This window comes from Macrobrachium nipponense, chromosome 40 (genome assembly GCF_015104395.2).
Source record: "Macrobrachium nipponense isolate FS-2020 chromosome 40, ASM1510439v2, whole genome shotgun sequence".
Lineage (NCBI taxonomy): Eukaryota > Metazoa > Arthropoda > Malacostraca > Decapoda > Palaemonidae > Macrobrachium > Macrobrachium nipponense.
In genome coordinates, this window is record NC_061101.1 from 47064983 (window position 1) to 47084615 (window position 19633).

Genomic DNA, 19633 nt, shown 5'->3' on the forward strand with positions numbered 1-19633 from the left:
TTTCAGTATTTCTTCCCTCACAATTGGTGCAAATGTATAAATCATATCATTTTGTATTGCAGAACTGTTGTACTTCTCATTTTTTGGGCCACTTTTAACACGTTCAGCTATAACAGGATCATGTTTGGCAATGAGTCTAAGAAGTTTACGGATATTTCCTGGATTTTGTTCATCGTCACCTTCTCTGTTGTGGCCTCTTTGTGCTGTATTTTGTGTTACTGTCAGGAGTATAATCTCACCAAGAGTTTTTATGTAATGACGATTTTCACGGAATTTCTTCTGATAGCCCTCACTTATACTCTGTTTATTGGATGTTTTATCAGTTTTATTGTGTTGGTAGTCAATCCACGCAGTGTAGGAGGATTTGTGGATATACGAGCTCAGGTGCTTTGCAATGGCCCCATCTTTTCCTTGTGCCCTTTTCCATCATCTAAAGTCACTCATTACAAATGCATCGTCTGCATTGCCATAAGAAGGTGACGCAAAGTGCCTACAAACAAAAGAGAACATTGCATCACGTTTTTGAGAGTACTCAGCCCAATCATATTCATCAAACCAAGCACCAACAAATGACCGAGCAGTGGCATTTCCTTCACTATGCTTAGGATACTCCTTTAAACGTGGTTGAACAGGTTTAGAACTAGCAGAGATAGAGATATCAGCTGGTGCAATGTCTTCCTTCTTTTTCTGTACCTGAGATGGCAGTGCACTGTGACGCCAGCAGAGCAATGGGTCTGCAGACTTATAATTGATATACCAGAATAAAGTACGTGAATTACCAACCTGTCTTCTTGGAACCTAAGTACTGAAGAACGAGGATGCAACAGTGACCTTTGCAGTAGTTTCAGCATCTTTCACTTCTTTGTCGAAGTCTCCTCAGATTCACTCTAATCTGTTGCACTACGTTTCTGAATAGTAATGATCTTATCCATAATGCTTTGTACCTATCAGTAGACATCTGTAACAAAATTTTACCTTATAGTTCAACTTGACTGAATGCAAACTCAAATAGGTTTCATCATGAAATTGATAAAAGCAAAAGAACAACTATAAGACAAAAGAAAAGATTGATTTTCCCCAAAATATTAGTAAATGTCGAGGATTTGAATAGTCCGTAAACGGTAATAATACATATTTATTAAGAAATGTCGTATTATTGTTTGTTTGTTTATATGCAATTTTTATATTGTGAGGAACCAACTGGACATTCCCCTTATATTTGAAAAAATCTCTTAGACAACCTAACCAAAATGTTTACTCTTTGCCAAAATAATATCAAAACATGTATATGTTTACAAACAAGCAAGGAACTCAGAAAGGCTCCGAGACTTCCTTGTATTTGCTGATGCACTTGAGACTTGAACAAGCCACAGAGCTATAAACAACAAACTCTAATCTACTAACATTGCTAGGGACTGTCAACCTGTATGTTAGGGACAATTACTAATATCGATTACAGTATGCAATGGGACATGGGTGCAGCAGTTATGCTGGAAACAGGCCTTTGTAATATTGACATTTAGCTTGGAGTTCTCACCTACACTTTCATGACATGCTCCAGCGAATACAGTTACTGTAGTCACTTTGCGGTGTTGAAGTCGAAATCAAAATACCTTAATTTCTTATTTCTTAATAGACATACGTTTATCTTTATTTCAAGTGATGTATGAATTATATATACAAAATACACCAAAATGGAGAGTTTTGTTAGTTTGATATACAGCATAAGATAGTAACATTCATAATTGCAGAAATATGTGTGACACTGTTTGTGATGGTGTTAAAGAAAACGTTTGATTTTCATAGTCTCATGGGATACTAATTCAAATATCGTTGCTTTTTACGCGCGAACTGGTTGTCTCTGTGATTTAAGTTTTGGATTTCCTGTATGTTTACTGATTCACTCAATATGAGTGTTAGCAATATAACCAAATCATGTTGTGTGACTAGTTAGTGGCTATTGTTATATTCAATAATGATTAATTTTATATATAATATTTCATAAAAAAATTGTGTGGGGGGGGGGGGGGGGGGGGGGGGGGGGCGGCAAACCAGGGGCATGGCCAAAATCTGGGATGGTAGCTGTCCCCCCCCCCCCCATGGCCGCCCCCTAAAATCGACACTGCCTACGTCCATAAAACTAACGCAAGAAGTCTATTGAATGACAATTTTTAAAAGACCTTATCATAAGCTGTCAGCATAATATGTTAAAATCCCAGCTGACTCTGTTACGAAATGCAGTAAGAATAATTAAACCATTTTTGACTGATACAAGTAATAAAAACGTACAATCATTTCCTTATAAGGGCACCTTACCTGACTTGCAGATAATGAAGATAAATAAAAATCCAAATATGGGCAAACGCCACTCCTTTTTAACTATCCACAGCACATTTCCACAACATTGTTCTTGGTAAATGCTGTACTCCAATAACAATAACAAAATATACCACAAATTCACCACCTGAAACTATACATAAAAGCTTCAATGGCGACAAACATGAGAAAATTCTTCCGAAACAAATAACTTCACAGTTGCCACAGGAGGGTCTTTAGATAACTGCAAAGATCCAAGATGGAGGAGTGATATTTATTCACTTAAACCACCGATTGCCAAAGCTCAAAAAATGCAACGGTTTGATGACTGACTTCAACAAATAACTCTCATTACCTGGTCAGCCTCAATTGTACTTTCGTTTAAAATGATTATGTTTATATAAGTCAAGGAATACTCCCTTTAAGGAATTGCTATTAATCAGATCAAACTTACAAAATATTGAAAATGACCAAGTCAGACCAGGCTGCAGCTTTGAAAGTTAAATCACAAAACTGCAACTTTGCAAAGTAATGAACTCAGCGCGTAGATCAAGCTTGCTTTGACTTCACATTAACTGAAGTACTTTTATTCTCCTTCTTTCTAAGGCAGTACCCGACCCTGCAGGACTACGTGTATTGCAAGTTGATCTTGTATTGCAAGTTGATATCTTGTATTGCAAGTTATTGTCGTGTATTGCAAGTTGATGTCGTGTATTGTAAGTTAATGTCCAATAACCACATTTACTTAACCTAATCTAAGAATGACCTTAGGAACTATCACACCAGAATGCCTTAGATACCCAGCAGTTGTTTACGTGACTTTAAACCTTTTTAATCTCACTATTTGAACACTTGGCACCATCTCTGCCTATACGAAATGAAATACAGCACAGAAACCAAATATGTAGCCTTGTTGCCTAAAGTCACATTACTATGTAAATGATACCAAAATGATTTTTTTTTTCAAAACTTTCCAGGTTTGGCGGCAGCCATTAACACTGACAAGTCCAGCTCGTCTCGAGCAAGACAGACGAATAATAATCACATGTTAAGTCACTAGACGTAACTATGGCGGTGAACTTTGTCGGAAACTAGACTTACGTTAATTACCGTCAGATTCATCTTTATACGTTAATTAACGTCAGATTTTTGTTTATGTAACGACCAGTAAAATGAGACTTGAATACACACAAGACCATTTATATTCCCCCCAAAATCTTTCAAATTTTGACAAACCGAAAATTTAATTTGAATTGTTCCCGGTGTTTTAACAGAGAGAGAGAGAGAGAGAGAGAGAGAGAGAGAGACTCCACTCAATAAATGTTAATCTGATCTATAAAAGCGAAGAAATCCCGGGATTATCTTCTTCGAAATCCCGTGCTACTGAAAACGACAGGTGGGCGTGGCAGAGGTTCCGAGCTGTCAAACTCGCAAACGGCTGATGAAAGACTCATTGGAAAGCTTTCCCTTTATTTCTGATAAAAGACACAGATGCACTAATGCCCAAAAGCTTGTGTTTAATGTGTGCTTGCGTATAAAAGTTCCCACACCTACTGGCTACTATGTAGCATCTATATGGATCCTACCCACCGAGAAACTGGGGCAAAAATAGATGCTATACACAAGCGTCATGATGTACTTTTGGTAAGCAGCCAATGGTCCAGTGATCACAGTTGTTCCCCTGTTTAAGCAGAAGGGTGCAAATGCGTGATGATTATTCAGCAGGTAGTTAGTTAGTCTTGTCACCTCACAGACTGATAAATAAATGAAGTTACGAGATGGTGGTCATACTGGTTCAGCGAGTGCTTGGCCGTTGATTACCGATGTTGGCCAAATTGGGCAGCTGCAAAAAAACACTATGTTCGTGGATCTTCAGAGACAAATAATGACACTTAAGGGCCGTCTCATCTCAAGCCTTGCTATCAGATTTCCATCACTTGAATGTCATTTTTACTCTTAGATAATGACTATTTTAAACTGCACATAGCATACTTTTAAATTTAGGGATTTATAGATAAAAATGTAACCAAATTATTAAAATGTTTACAAGAATTGTTTGAGGGTTGTTTGAGTGGGCTTTGTGGTTTCAGGATCACAAGCTTAAAAGCAAGCGGGCAAATCCCCCCCCCACATAAACTTAACCAATCCAGCTGCCAAACTCACCTTCAGTCACACTTTCCTCTTCACACTACAGAATACACGCAGGACAATTGACCTATACCTGCATACAGAACAAAAAAAGATAAACACATGTACTTATACTCTGGGCTATGCTGTGCTGTCCGCCGGTCAAGTCGCTGAGACACAACAAGAACATCCAAGAACCACAGCCCCACAAACCCAACAACCCAGGACCACGACCCACAACTAAGCAACACAACAAACAAGGAACACAACCACAACGCAACAACAAACAAGGAATACAACCACAACAAGAGACCACTGCACAAACAATCACCAACACAAAAGGGCACCACACACCCACCAATGACACCAAGGAATCACAACAGCTCACCGACAACAACCCTCAACAACTCACAACCACACCAAGAAACCACAACAGCCTCCAACAACAACAACAACAACAACTTACATATAACCCAACAGGAACTCACAAGCACAACAAATCCAACAGCACAGGCACAACAACTCTAAAGCAAACAACATCAGCTTAACAACAACTAAACATAAAACAAAAAACACACAACTTAGTTGACTATCAATGCCTCCAACACTATTCACACACTGTTGCCAACACTACTGATCTTTACAGGCTCTGCCTAAAGACTGACCAAAGACTGACTGAAACAGAGAACTCTAACAACTTACACCAGCAGACAACCCAGAACTCACCAACAGCCAATTCAATGTTAACCATCCAACCACCAATTACCCTCTCTCTCTCTCTCTCTCTCTCTCTCTATCTCTATCTCTAGGACGTTGTCAAATGGAACTCCCATAACCCCTCCATAACTTTATAACAAAACTAGCAAAAGTCAAAGCGTAGTTGGTTTTGATATCCCATTTATATTTCTAAGTTACGAAACAATTCTACTGAGCAACAGAAAGCAGTGCGATAAAATTTGGCATAAGGATTAAAAGAAGATCAGAAAAAATATCACAGTGATAGGGAATTACTCAGACGCTGAAGAACCTGCTCATATGGAGTCAATTAAATATTGTACCCCTTCTAATTGCTTTAAGTCATAAGTCATATATAGTACTCGCTTACCACTAAGTCAATACAAACCATCAACATAACAGGGGGCAGTCTTTCCGAATCCTCCTCCTCCTCCTTAGACCATAGAGATGTGTAGAAACTTTTGACAAGCCGAATAATATAAGCTTCCTTTGAATTTCTCAAGGGTTTCAATTAAGAGAGAGAGAGAGTTACAAGGATGAGGATGTCTCAAAGACTTGTAAGCCGATCCGAGGGGAGAGAGAGAGAGAGAGAGAGAGAGAGAGAGAGAGAGAGAGAGAGAGAGAGATATAATTATGTGCACTGTACATACACACAAAATATCTAAGTAAACTCGCAAATATACTCCGTGATACACACAAAATGTTGACAATATTTGTGTATATCCCAAGAGAGAGAGAGAGAGAGAGAGAGAGAGAGAGAGAGAGAGAGAGAGAGAGAGAGAGAGAGAGAGAGAGACTTATGGCATAGACCTTACCATCACTAACCACCTCAGATATTGGGTAAAAAAAATACATAATCATTTTGAATAGTATACCAGGGTATTGAACCTTGAGGGACTTCACAATCTAAGAGTATTTTTCGAAAGTTTGCAACCTGATGAATTGCGCGAGGAGCACATCGGCCATTTCCTGGACAATTTCCAGATTCCCAACTGTCACTCTAACAAAATTCAAGAATATGACGACCCACAGTTGCCACCAAACCTACCTTCAAACTCCCTGTTCTTCTGACCAGAATCCTTTTCTACATCATGTCGTAAGCTCTTGTTGACGAAGATCACCTTCCACCTTGCTTCTTAGACTTATCCTGAGCATTCCTTCCCTTCCTTTGTCAGAGAAGGAATTGCTTTGACCAATAAGATGCCTCCACCATACACAACGATTCTATGGCCCTCTCTCACTGGCTCAAAGTTTCAGTTTTTGGCAAAGCGTCTTTGTAAATGACCTTCCATTGGCTGGTGGCAGGAGAACCCGTTTCAGCGGATAGTATTTCTATAAGGGGAACTCTCCTCCGATATCTAGCACACATATGAATTGTTTATGAACAAATATAAGCACATAAATGAACAATAAAAGGTCAGTTATGACATGGATAATTGTAGAATGGGAAAACAGAATACATAACGGGGAAAAATACAAAATGTATATAAGAAAACACTCCCAGCTGTTTGACAAATATACAGAATGTACATAAATGATATAAATTGAATTGTGCTCCTATATGTCTTTATGTGTCCTCATCATGTGTATTTACACAGTTATACCAACGCATAACACACACACACACACACACACACACACACACACACACACACACACACACACACTTCCGATTTTAGTGCTGTTGATATTAAAAACCATCTAATATTTTCTTGTGGGAAAAGTCAGTTCTTGGAAACTACAGGGGAATTCTACAGGACTTCCAATTCCTTAAAGTATCACCTTCGTTGGCAATGGGGAGGGCATAGTAGATCCGTTTTGTCTACTGCTATTGGACATTTATTAGTAGTAGCCATTCATCCACCCACACACGTACTACATAAAAGACATACGCCAAACAATAGCCAAAAGTGATGTATAAACGACATTTAATCATATATTACTGGTAGATAGTTAATTTAAAAAACACAAACCAAAATATCAAGAAATACTTGATTTGTACCAAACCTCCTCTACTGACAGAGGGCAAAAACATGGAACTCTGGGACTCCGCCTTGCCAGACATAGACGTGTTCTCAAGCTACAGCAGGGAGTTTATTGTTTTCAAGAAGGAGAGATTATCTTCTCTATATAGGATTTTGGTTTTGATGATTAGCACCTGATGTGACATATTTACAACAGTTCCTTTGGTTTGATATTGTTCGAAGTTGGCATCCCTGACTCCCAATGGCCTCTAGACGTAAGAAGTTGGGTGTCCTCTTTACATATTTCATTCTGGTCAAAGTCTCACAGACTGAGAGGTATAAGGCTAGATGTGACAAATCCTAACATAATAATACCAGTTAGGATAGTTTGATCATATATATTTAAGGCTTTAATACATGCTATTCGTTTAGTTAATTCCCCACCTCTCTTTCAGAGGGATGCTTTTATCGAGTGTGACTTTGGACCATCTTAGCTTGTACACCGTCAGCCGTTTGTGTTTCACGTGTCTCGAGAGAAGGGATTTTCACCTCTCTTGTAACATGTATGTATGGCTTCCATTTATATATTGTATTAACATGTGTGACAATTGTATAACTCTTTTATGAACTCTTGTTATTATATGTTAAGTAAATGTAGATAATCGATAACGGGCTATAATTACGTATGGCGTACAGTAACTTCTTGAAGGGAAAATCAAGGTTTGTATTCTCTGGCTTTTCATTTATTTATTTATTTTTTATATTACTGTCAGCCATTTTATAGCATTCCATGGCTGGCAAGTAACAAGAGTAACCAAGCACAGCATTAGCTGTACCTGGAATCCGGTGCAATTCGAAGGAATCGAGAGAGAGAGAGAGAGAGAGAGAGAGAGAGAGAGAGAGAGAGAGAGAGAGAGAGAGAGAGAGAGAGAGAGAGAGAGAGGTATTTTCTTTATTTATCGGTGTTTAAAGCCCAGTATAAGAATATTTGTGTTCTCTTCATCAAGGGATGTTTCCTTTTACTATAGAAGAAGGAAAAAGTCTATGAAATGCTTTCTATAGTTGCATTTCAGTCGAAGGTGTCAATTTAATACAGTTGCAGTAAAGAAACGTTTTCAGAGTCATCGTGGTTGGAGTGTGTGACGTATCTGTCATTATCTTTCAATGTTTGAAGTTTAAAATATCATAAGGTAACTGTTTCTCCTGTTTCAACAATGTTTTATGCCACTGCAGAGTTAGAAAAATACTGTCGAAAGTGTCAGCCCTGTTTATCAACGCGACGAAACTGGAGAGACTTTGACTGGATTTGGGAAAGTTGCTAGATTTTGCACGGTCTATCTTTCCGTCTTTCAATATTTGTTTCTTAGAAGCCAGGAATGTTTCAGCTTATAAAACAGAACGAAAACCAATACTAGTGAAGCATTTGAGTTTGGCAGATAAAAAGCAATATTGTTTTAAAGGCGTTTTCTAGCTGACTCAAGAGATGTCATGTTTGTACGGTGTTATCTGTATATCATTTTTCCAATAATTAGAAATAACAAAATACACTATATAAATAAACAACTTATTATTTATCAGCTTCAAGGTGAAATGTTAGTGATTCCAAATCAAGTTATCATGATTCCAGTGTTAAATTGTGATGACTCCTAAACAAACATTAATTGATCCCGAATTGAGCCCCATCCATTCCAAAACTAGCAAAGTACGTTAATATATGACGTGGGAACATAGTGAGTTTATATAGAAAATCAAATAATTTCGAGTTCGAAAATTATAGATCGAAGCTGTAACACTGCGGAGCACAGTTTGTTTGCAATGATGAATATCAAAAGCAAAATGACCCATTCTTGCAACATCTCACATTTTCTAAAATAAGCGGAATTATAGCATATTTACTCAGGCAATTATTGAATTGATAAGGAGAGAATTTAAGTGTGGTCAATGAAATTAATTCTGAAAAAAAAACATGAAAGTAAAAGAGAAAATCGAGTTCTTTCTAACTGGAAGATTAGTTCGTAATTAGGCAGAAGGTTAATCTATGGCGCCATTAAAATGGTTAATGACATTTAAATCAAAATATCTTCTTCTTCTTCTTCTTCCTAGCTTAAACCCATTTTTATATGGGGTCGCCATTACGAATGAGTCGTCTCCATCGATTTCTGTCTTGTGCCTCGTTCTCATTTATACCTTTCAATTCCATATCTTCCCTTACACAATCACGCCATCTCTTTCTTGGTCTTCCCTTCTTCCTTCTACCCCGCACTTCCATTTCCATCGTATGTCTTCCAACATGACGTTCCTCCCTTCGTAACAGGTGTCCATACCATCGAAGCCTTCCTTCCTGTATTTTCTTCGATATTTCTGCTACCTTTGTTGATCCTCTTATATACTCATTTCTAATCCTATCTTCCCTTGTTACTCCCGACATCCATCTCAACATTCTCATTTCTGCTACATCCATCTTCTTCTCCTCTGTTTTCCTCATACTTGCCGTTTCTGTTCCATATAACATTGCTGGTCTGACCACCGTCCTATGGAACTTTCCTTTCAATTTCAGAGGGACCTTCTTGTCACAGAGTACCCCTGATGCAGACCTCCAGTTATTCCATCCTGCCTGAATTCGGTGTCTCACCTCTTGGTCCATGCTTCCACTATCCTCCAATACGGACCCTAAGTACTTGAACTTCTGTACTTCTTATTTCTTCCCACCCGCCCAATCTTTATGCTACTTCCACCGTCCTCAGTAATAACTAGAACACATATATTCGGTTTTTGATCTGCTTATTCTCATTCCTCTCTCCTCAAGTGCTGCTCTCACCTCTCCACCTCCCCTCCAAAACTCCTCCTTCCCCTCTGAACACAACACAATGTCATCCGCGTATAATATGCACCATGGCACTGCTTCTCTAACATCCCTGGTCACTTCATCCATCACGATGTTGAAGATGAATGGGCTAAGTGCTGACCCTGTGTAATCCAACTCCTATCTCAAATCCATCCGTCTCACCAACACTACTCCTCACTCTAGTATACACATTCCTGTACTCTCCTGAATAATTCTGACATACTTTTCCGGCACCATCTTCTCCCTCAAACATCTCCATATTTCTTGCCTTGCACTCTGTCATAGGCCTTTTCAAGGTCTATGAATACCAGATGCAGGTCTCGTTGTTTTTCTCTGAATTTCTCCATTAGCTGCCTTATGCAAATATTCCATCCGTTGTGCCGCTTCCCTTCATAAATCCTAACTGTTCCTTCCCTATTCTAACTTCCTCTCTTCAGCCGTGCGTTAATCTATGATTCTTTCCAAAATCTTCAACGTGTGAGACATTAGTTTATATACCTCTATAATTACTGCATTCCTGGACATCACCCTTTACCTTTAAATATAGGTATCAATATGCTTTCCCGCCATTCTTCTGGTATCTTTTCCTGTTCGATATTTTTACCATCAGATCATACAAGATGTCTACCCCTTCCTCTCCTAAGGCTTTCCAAACTTCGACTGGGATTAAGTCAGGTCCTGTTGCCTTCCCATTTCTCATTCTTTTTAGGCTCGTATCACTTCATCCCTAGATATCCCCATTACCATTCCCATGTTTACTTGTCCATCCTCTCTTACAAGTCTTTCATTTTCTTCATTTAGCAGTTGTTCGAAATACTCTTTCCATCTTTTCAGGATGTCTTCTTCCGTTTTTTACGACAGTACCATTCCTATCTTTTCATTTGCTTAATATGGGTGATGTCCTTTGTTCTTTTATTTCTTACTTTTGACAGTTTGAGCATCTTACTCAACCCTTCCTTGGTTTCCAGTTCATTATAAACCTCTTCATATGCTCGTGGCCGTAGCTTGAGTACCACCCTTTTACTTCTTTGTTTCCTGTCTCTTAATCTTTCTCTGTCCACCTCCTGCAGCTGTGACTCTTCAAATCTTCTGTCTTTGCCGCCCTTTTACCGTTCACCACTGCCCCCACCATCGTCTTCCACCTCCCAGTACTATGCCAGAGGGTTTCCACCTAGGATATACTTTGCCATGTTATTCAATCACTGATGCATTATGCATCCACCAGTATGCCCACATCTTCAATTGCCCAGGATCAACTCGTCCCAGCACTCTTTTCCTGAGCGCGTCGTATTTGTATCAGTATACCCTCCCTAACAAATTGATAACAACTTGATTGCTCTGTACAGCCTAGCGTTTTCGTTTTCTTTTCTCTTTTCAATCTTTAAATCCATACAAAGGAGCCTATGTTGGGGGGCCACGTGGTCACCTGGGATAACTTTACAATTCCTAACTTCCACCAGCCTTGATCTATTGTAAAGGAGGTAATCTATTTGTGTGCATCTACCGCCACTCCTGTATGTTATCAAGTGCTCCCGCTCTTCTTTTGAAGAATGTGTTCACTATTGCCATTATCAAAGGACACGGCAAAGTCTACTATACTCTCTCCTTCTGGGTTTCTCTCCCCAATCCCATGTCCTCCATGCACACGTTCAATTACATCCTTTTCATTTCCGACATGTCCATTAAAGTCTGCCCCCACTACAGTCCTCTCCTGCTCATTTATTCGTCTCTCAGGAGCGTACAGATTAAATTGTTAATCACAACATCTCCAGCATTTAAATAAAAAGCATATTGGAATTTGTTGTTCAGTCTATTCCCAAACGTAGTTCACTGGAACAAAATCGTTGAATTGAATGTGTTAATAAATCACTTATTTTTCAATTATATTTCGACTTTCATCTAGCTTATTAGGACTTCAAATAGAGCAGAAAATGAAGATGACTAGTCTCACTCGCTTTCTCCACGTAAATAAAGTTTTGATTGCTAAACATCAACCTTATCAAATACTTACATATTTATGTACAAATACTCTAATGCACACATACACTACACACACACACACACACACACACAACACACACACACACACACACACATATATATATATATATATATATATATATATATATATATGTCAATACTTTTTTTTGTTACACAAAAACAATATTCGTTGTTTTGATAAAAGAACGAAGTCGTTTTATATAAAGCTCATCAAATATTGGGTTACACTCATTGCCTGATTGATGTGACATGTATATATAAATGGGAAATGGAAGCTGTAAAAGGGGACGGGTGTAATCAAATCTACTTTACTTTCTGAAACGTTCCCCACATTTATTGGAAGCAACGTTTTCAATAAACGTTAATTAAGCGGATGTGTGATGCAGCCAATATTCCTCTGCAATGCTTTGATGTTTTCGTTGGAGCCTCAGAAGGGTTTCAGAAAGTAATGCTTGAGGCTGAAAATGCACTTTCATGTTCATATATATCCTATATCTATCTATCTATCTATCTATCTATATATATATATATAGATATATATATATATATATAGATATATATAGATATATATGCTATATAGATAGATATATATATAGATATATAGATATCTATATATATATAGATATATCTATATTATATATATAGATATATCTAATATATATATATAGATATCTATATCTATATATATGATATTATTATATATATATATATATATATTAGTATATATATCTATAGATATATCTATATATATATCTATAATAGATTATATATAGTATTATATGAAATATATCTATATATAGTATATATCTATATATATATATATAATATATATATATATATATATCTATATATAATATAATATATAGATATAGATATATATCTATAATATATATATCTATATTATAGACATATATATCTATATATCTATATATATATATATATATATATATATATATATATATAGATATATAGATATAGATATATCTTATATATGGATATATATCTATATATATATAGATATATATATATATCTATATATATAATAATAGACATATATATCTATATTATATCTATATATATATATATAATCTCTATATATATATATATATATATATATATATATATATAGATAGATAGATAGATAGATATATATATATATATATGAATATGAAAGTGCATTTTTCAGCCTCAAGCATTACTTTCTGAAACCCTTCTGAGGCTCCAACGAAAACATCAAAGCATTGCAGAGGAATATTGGCTGCATCACACATCCGCTTAATTAACGTTTATTGAAAACGTTGCTTCCAATAAATGTGGGGAACGTTTCAGAAAGTAAAGTAGGATTTTTCGTCGTCTTTTAATTTGATTACACCCGTCCCCTTTTACAGCTTCCATTTCCCATTTATATATACATGTCACATCAATCAGGCAATGAGTGTAACCCAATATTTGATTACCTTTATATAAAACGACTTCGTTCTTTTATCAAAACAACGAATATTGTTTTTGTGTAACAAAAAAAATATTGATAATATAACCTCTCGAAATGGATATTAGTATGAGAATTAATTTGTCAGAAATGTCTAATGACGAAAAGCAGAACACATTTATTTAAGTTAATTTCCTTTATATATTAATTGCTCATATTAATACAGAATTGATAAAATTAATAGAGAAAAACTCAAAATGATGATTCTAAACTAAACCAAAAGGAATGGTTACTTCAGGTCACTTCAGGTCACCGAATACATGAGCTAGATTAACCGTGTACATGGGAAAATGGAAATGCACAGAATAGACTAGTGTGCGTGCATTCGTGTGTTCAGTAGCGTGCGTGTATCCGTATGTCTGTTGGTGGCCGTACATACGTATGATGGTTAGAACAAGTGAATGAGATATAATCTTTAGTATGGGAATTAATGGGGCAATTAAACGACAAACTGTCGTAGTGGGTCACAAGAAACTTTGGTGGTCCGGGAGGCGCTAAGATCCATCGGAAAAGGTAAAGTGAAAAATACTTTGAAAAGTTATACCTTTTATGTCGTGACATTGAGTTCAGTTTCTAGAGAAAGGGAAGTGTAATGCGATACTCATTTATTGACGAACTTTAACATTTCATTGTTTCATAATTATATTCTCATTTTCAGATGGATTCGAAGTCACCATTTAAAAAATGGATTCTCTAGACTTGTGTTGACTTTTATTGATAAAGACTAATGAATAGCCGGACAGAATAGATAAGAGGTGGTACTTACTTGAATATGATTTCGGGAAGAGTAATGGTAGTCTAACGATTTTTGGGTTGTTCTTTAACTCATTTTATTCCGTTTTTATGTTAGCTATATTGGGAAATAAAGATTATATTTCTGTAATAGCAGGAGTTTGAATTTGCCTAGAGATTTAATATTGATTTTCAGCTAGCTACAGGGGCGGGATCCGAAGAGACGATACCATTCAGAGGTAAGATCATTCCCAGTTAGGAGTTCTCTCCAATTATTTAATCGAGGGTCATTTTGACTCTCGTTTTATATATAATATATATATATATATATATATATATATATATATATATATATATATATGCATGTATGTGTGTCTGTGTATACGGATTAACCTACCAATGTCCTTTAATATATAGAAAGGACATTTGTCACTTCATGCTTGTATATGAAATCACGATGATGTGATAAATTATATATATACATATATATATATATATATATATATATATATATATATATATATATATATATATATATATATATATATATATTATATTATATATATATATATATATGTATATATATATATGTTTTCATACCTGCTTTTAACGCAGATATACTTTAAGAATCTTAAATATATGATAAAAGTACATTTTCATGTTACTTAAGCAAATAAGCTTTCTAGTCACTTTAGCGTCAGCTATTACTCGCGTGCGTAATCAGTTACATCACCCATGGAGTTTGCTCGTTTTTTTTTGTTTTGTTTTGTTTTTTTACATTTCCATGTCTGTGGTGAGAGGAAGTGAGAGAGAGACGAAGGATGAACGAGGGAGACTAAGAAAACCCAGGGGAGGAGACGGACATGAGGATTGTGTGAGTTTCAAGGAATCATCTGCCATCAACTTTTGAGTATTTTCTGAATGAAGATATTTTTCTTTGAGGTGCTCGTGGAATGTTGGATGGGAAACTGTAGCTCTTCAGCATATTGGCGAGGAACTCCGCTCTCTACAAGTCTCGGCACGGACTCGTTGCAGCCATCTCAAAATCTACAGACGTTATATGGCTTTTCCCTGTTTTGCTCTATGGTAAGGGCATACTTGTGTTAATTTCTAGTTATAAGACTGGTCAGCTTCTTCATTCATCTAGGTTATCTAACATAACTATCATCTGTCAGCGAGGGTCATGGCGTAATAGGTGTAGTTATCCCTCAGAAATATTTGCTGGTGAGATGCAACAGTGGAACTATTTGGGCCTCGAGTGTGTTGATATTGTAATGTGGGTGGTTGTGTCAATCTTCTGACTGGAAATCTTATATATATTTGTTTTTTTATATACTTTATTAATATAATGTTAGATTTGATTGTGAGTCTTTGTTTCAAACCCTTCCTGCTTTTGAGAATCTAATTACGTCAATGTCTGGTTCTAGTGGGCTTTTAAAAAGAACCAATTTCGTTACAATATATATTATGACATTGCTCTAGATACTAATGGGAATTCTAGGCACAACAGATTTTGACAGGGAGCTCATTATACTAGTTACCAAGAAATTACCTCAAATTCCTGGGAGATCTGACATGTAAGATTGTCAATGCAGATCCATAGTACATCAATCAAGGGAAATAATGGCTTAGGGCCTTCTTCAAATTACTTAAGACTAAGTAAGCACAAGGGTTTCACTTGATTATATTTACATAAAACAAACAGATCAGAAGAATAAGAGTCCTGCTAAATGACTGAATTATATACAGAATAAATATTCTACGTTGATGATGTTTTCACAAATGGAGAATCATATGGGGTTAGAATAGGGGTGGCATAAGGCCACCGCGCATATGATGTAGCTGAAGAGTTGGTTCCACAGCCACGGCAGTTCTGCAATGATATGCAAGACGGTTACTTACAAGAAACACTAAGACAAAAGGGAACTGAGGGATTGCATAGAAGGTCCCAAGGCAACTGAGTTCTGTCGCAATTAAATGCACAAATACTTTAACACTTGATAATTAAATACAAAATCCCAGTGGGTCTTTGCACAATGGAAATGGAAATAATCTAGGCAGAGAATAACAGAATCATGACCTTTTTAAAGAAACCTTATTCCGGTACTTCACCTTCGTCAATCTTGACCGTGTGCTCTTCGATAGGGTGCCACCGATGGAGGGAGGAAAATGGAGAGGAATGCCACATACACAATAACAAGGACTGGCACGAAGGCAAGCACATGGGGGGAAATACAAGGGACAAGGCAAGGTTGACTCTAAGTGCCCTCTGGTAATTCCTGCAGCGTTCTGAGAGAGAGACGCCAGTCTCTGGTCATTAGATAATGTGAAGGCTGGAGTCGACAGGTTATGTAGTGGTGAGGTCGCCTGGCATATATCATGGTTGCCAAAGCACGTGTTCCCTCTTGTAGGCCTGGCTCTTTCTCTTCTCAAGGCTCCCTTCCCCGGCTGTCTGCCTCCGGCGAAGATTAGCATCTGGAAAAGGAATCTTTGGACAGTCACGTTGAACAGACCCCTCTTAAATTGAGACTGCCTTGACGGAGTTACGCAGTTCCAACCTATGGTTGACACTGCATAACGGGGAAGAGGGCTTTTGAACTGGGAGAATTGTCTCCTAGTTTGAATCTAAATGTCTCAGTTTTTCTCTTGATTATTTTTCAATCTCTTACTTTTTATCACTCTTCACTAAAACTCTCTTGCAGGTTAGGTAGGAGCTGGGTCTCTGAACTTAGGCTTTACCTTGATCCAAATGGCACGGACTATAGTGGTTTGGTCCGCCACTCGAATATGTTTGGACCCTGAGGATATTGGTGTGATTTCTACATCAATATTTATTTGGGTGGTACTACCTATGGGGACTTACTTATAAAATCCTGGGAGGTATAGTCTTCATTGTAGGACTCTCGGCAATTTATCTGGATTGCCTTCTAAAATAACATGAGTGAGGATGATTGCATACTAGTTTTGCTTACACTTGAGCCAATCATGTTATGTTAGAGCCATCCCTCAGGGTAGGGTATGAAGTGGACATATGGGAGTTGGTCTCTGCTATGTGTCTTTGGCGAAGGGGGTCTTTGGGAGGAGACCCAGTTTTTTCATGACTTATAGATGGTTTCTCTGTAATAAAAAAAAAAAAAGCAGTCGACTATGGAACCCATCCCCCGAATCCCCGGAAAATGTGACCCCTTGACACTTAAATTCCCATTTGGCCCTGGACACGAATAAGGACACCCTTTTGGATACTTTAATTCAAAATATACTAACTATGGAACCTTTTATTAGCCTAAAAGATTTGGTAAACGAAAATTCCAGCCTACCCCTACTCTATCTGTATTTGATTAATTTTTTGGAAAGGACAGTTGGGCAAGATTTTTAACAACAGAAAGTGAAAACAGATTTTAAAATTTAAAATGAGGAAATTAGTTACTAACTCGATACCCAACAGAAAACATGAAGTTTCGTCAAACACAAACCAACACATGGATAGTGGAAATCACTGCTAAGGCTTAGTCTGAAAATTACTTACAAATTACTAATATAGATAGCATAAAAATAAAAGTCACTAGACATAATAAACTTAACAACATATATGGTACTATAATCTTGCTAAATAATGATGACGAACAAATTGAGAGAAATATTTTGAAGAGTGTGAAATCCATGATATCCCAAGTAGGAAAAATTCAAACATAAAAATACATGTAGCTAAACTAAAATTTGAAGGAAACGAACACCCTTTAACAATTAAAGTATTAGGGCAGACGAGAGAGTTGAGCCCATATATCCCTAAACCACTACAATGCAAATCATGAAGTAAATATGGCCATTTAAGTAAAAATTGTAGAGAAGCTCCAAGATGTGCATGTTGTGGATCATACAACCACACAACAAATGGGACTGTGAAAACCCAATTTGCATAAATTGTGGTCAGAATCACCACTCAAGATCAAAGGAGTGCGCATATTACTTATACAACACTGAATTAAAAATCTTACAAGAAAGAAGTAGAATGTCAATAAGAGAAGCTAAATAGAACTAAAAGGAAGAGGTTTACAAGGTCCAGCAAGGAAAAACACATATAAAGTGGTAGTAAATAAAGAAGTGCAAAACCAAACTCCTACAAAATTATACAATATAAATCGAACAGAAAATACACAATATAAAGGACCAAAATTCAAGCTCAGAAGCTACAGATCATACAAGTATATATATATATATATATATATATATATATATATATATATATATATATATATATATATATATATATATATATATATATATATATATATATTATATATATATATATGATATATATATATCATATATATATAATATATATATATATATATATATATATATATATATATATATATATATATATATATATATATATATATATATACATATATATACATATACATAGTATATATATAAAGATCGGAGGGCAGTGGAAACAGGCTGGTACATAAAAAAATCTTTATTAGTGCCGACGTTTCAAGACAAGTCTCATTTTCCAGGCTGTAAATAAGAGAATAAATCTTGTAAATTACAAAAACAAACAACTTATAATACAAAAATCTGTTTAAAACCAAAGGAGGGCGAATGGAATAAGGGCAGGGGAAAAGCAAAGAAGACGGTTACGACAGGTAGAGATGGGTGGAGGAGTTTTGTGCATTCAACAATGGTACTGTCTGTTTGCCGACCTGAACACGTCTTGATTATGGTGTCGTGAGATCGTTTCCCACTACCGGATATCATAATTTCTTCATACTTCTTTGAACTTAGATTTTAAGGCTTTGTAGTGTCAAGCATCTCCAAAATAAAGCGCGAAGAATTGGAGAGATTAGGAGGCCATTGTGACTATTAGAACTACATATGCGTCGGGTAAAAATCACACATACGCACACGCGCACATACACACACGTACATATATATAATTTGTAAGGTTTAAAATGTCTCTAACCACCCTAAATCGTTTTCTTATAAAAAACGCTTTTACTAATCCCTTTTTATCATCTGCCTCTCTCTCTCTCTCTCTCTCTCTCTCTCTCTCTCTCCCCCTTCTCTCTCTCTCTCTCTCTCTCTAATAATTCACACACGAAAGAAAAAGCATTAAATTTCTGCAGAGGTAAATCCTAACAAGGTAGCGACTTCCTTCGTCAGAAGAATATCTCAGAGCGCAACATGAAAGGGACCTTACGTTTCATCTTTCTGCTCTTAGGTGAGTTTCAAGACAGACTTTGTTCAGACATCGCCTCTCTCTCTCTCTCTCTCCTCTCTCTCTCTCTCTCTCTCTCTCTCTCTCTCTCTCAGACTCCTAATCCTTAACAGATTTATATTTCTGGTGATTAGTCATTAATTTGTGGGTACAGTGATCAAATCAGTGTTGTGTAAGGTAGTGCATACTTTAAGAATTGTTAA

The 19633-nt window shown here is 36.5% G+C and overlaps 1 long non-coding RNA gene across 1 annotated transcript in view; it reads right to left on the minus strand.

Annotated features, from left to right (window-relative positions):
- The window catches only part of LOC135212352 (uncharacterized), a 19936-nt gene extending 13591 nt beyond the window's left edge, over positions 1–6345 (minus strand). The window contains exons 1-2 of the long non-coding RNA XR_010313881.1: positions 6227–6345; positions 784–958 (exon numbers count right to left, since the gene is read on the minus strand). This is a non-coding gene — a long non-coding RNA (uncharacterized LOC135212352). The remainder of the gene's footprint in view (positions 1–783; positions 959–6226) is intronic.
- Between the last annotated feature and the right edge of the window lie 13288 nt (positions 6346–19633).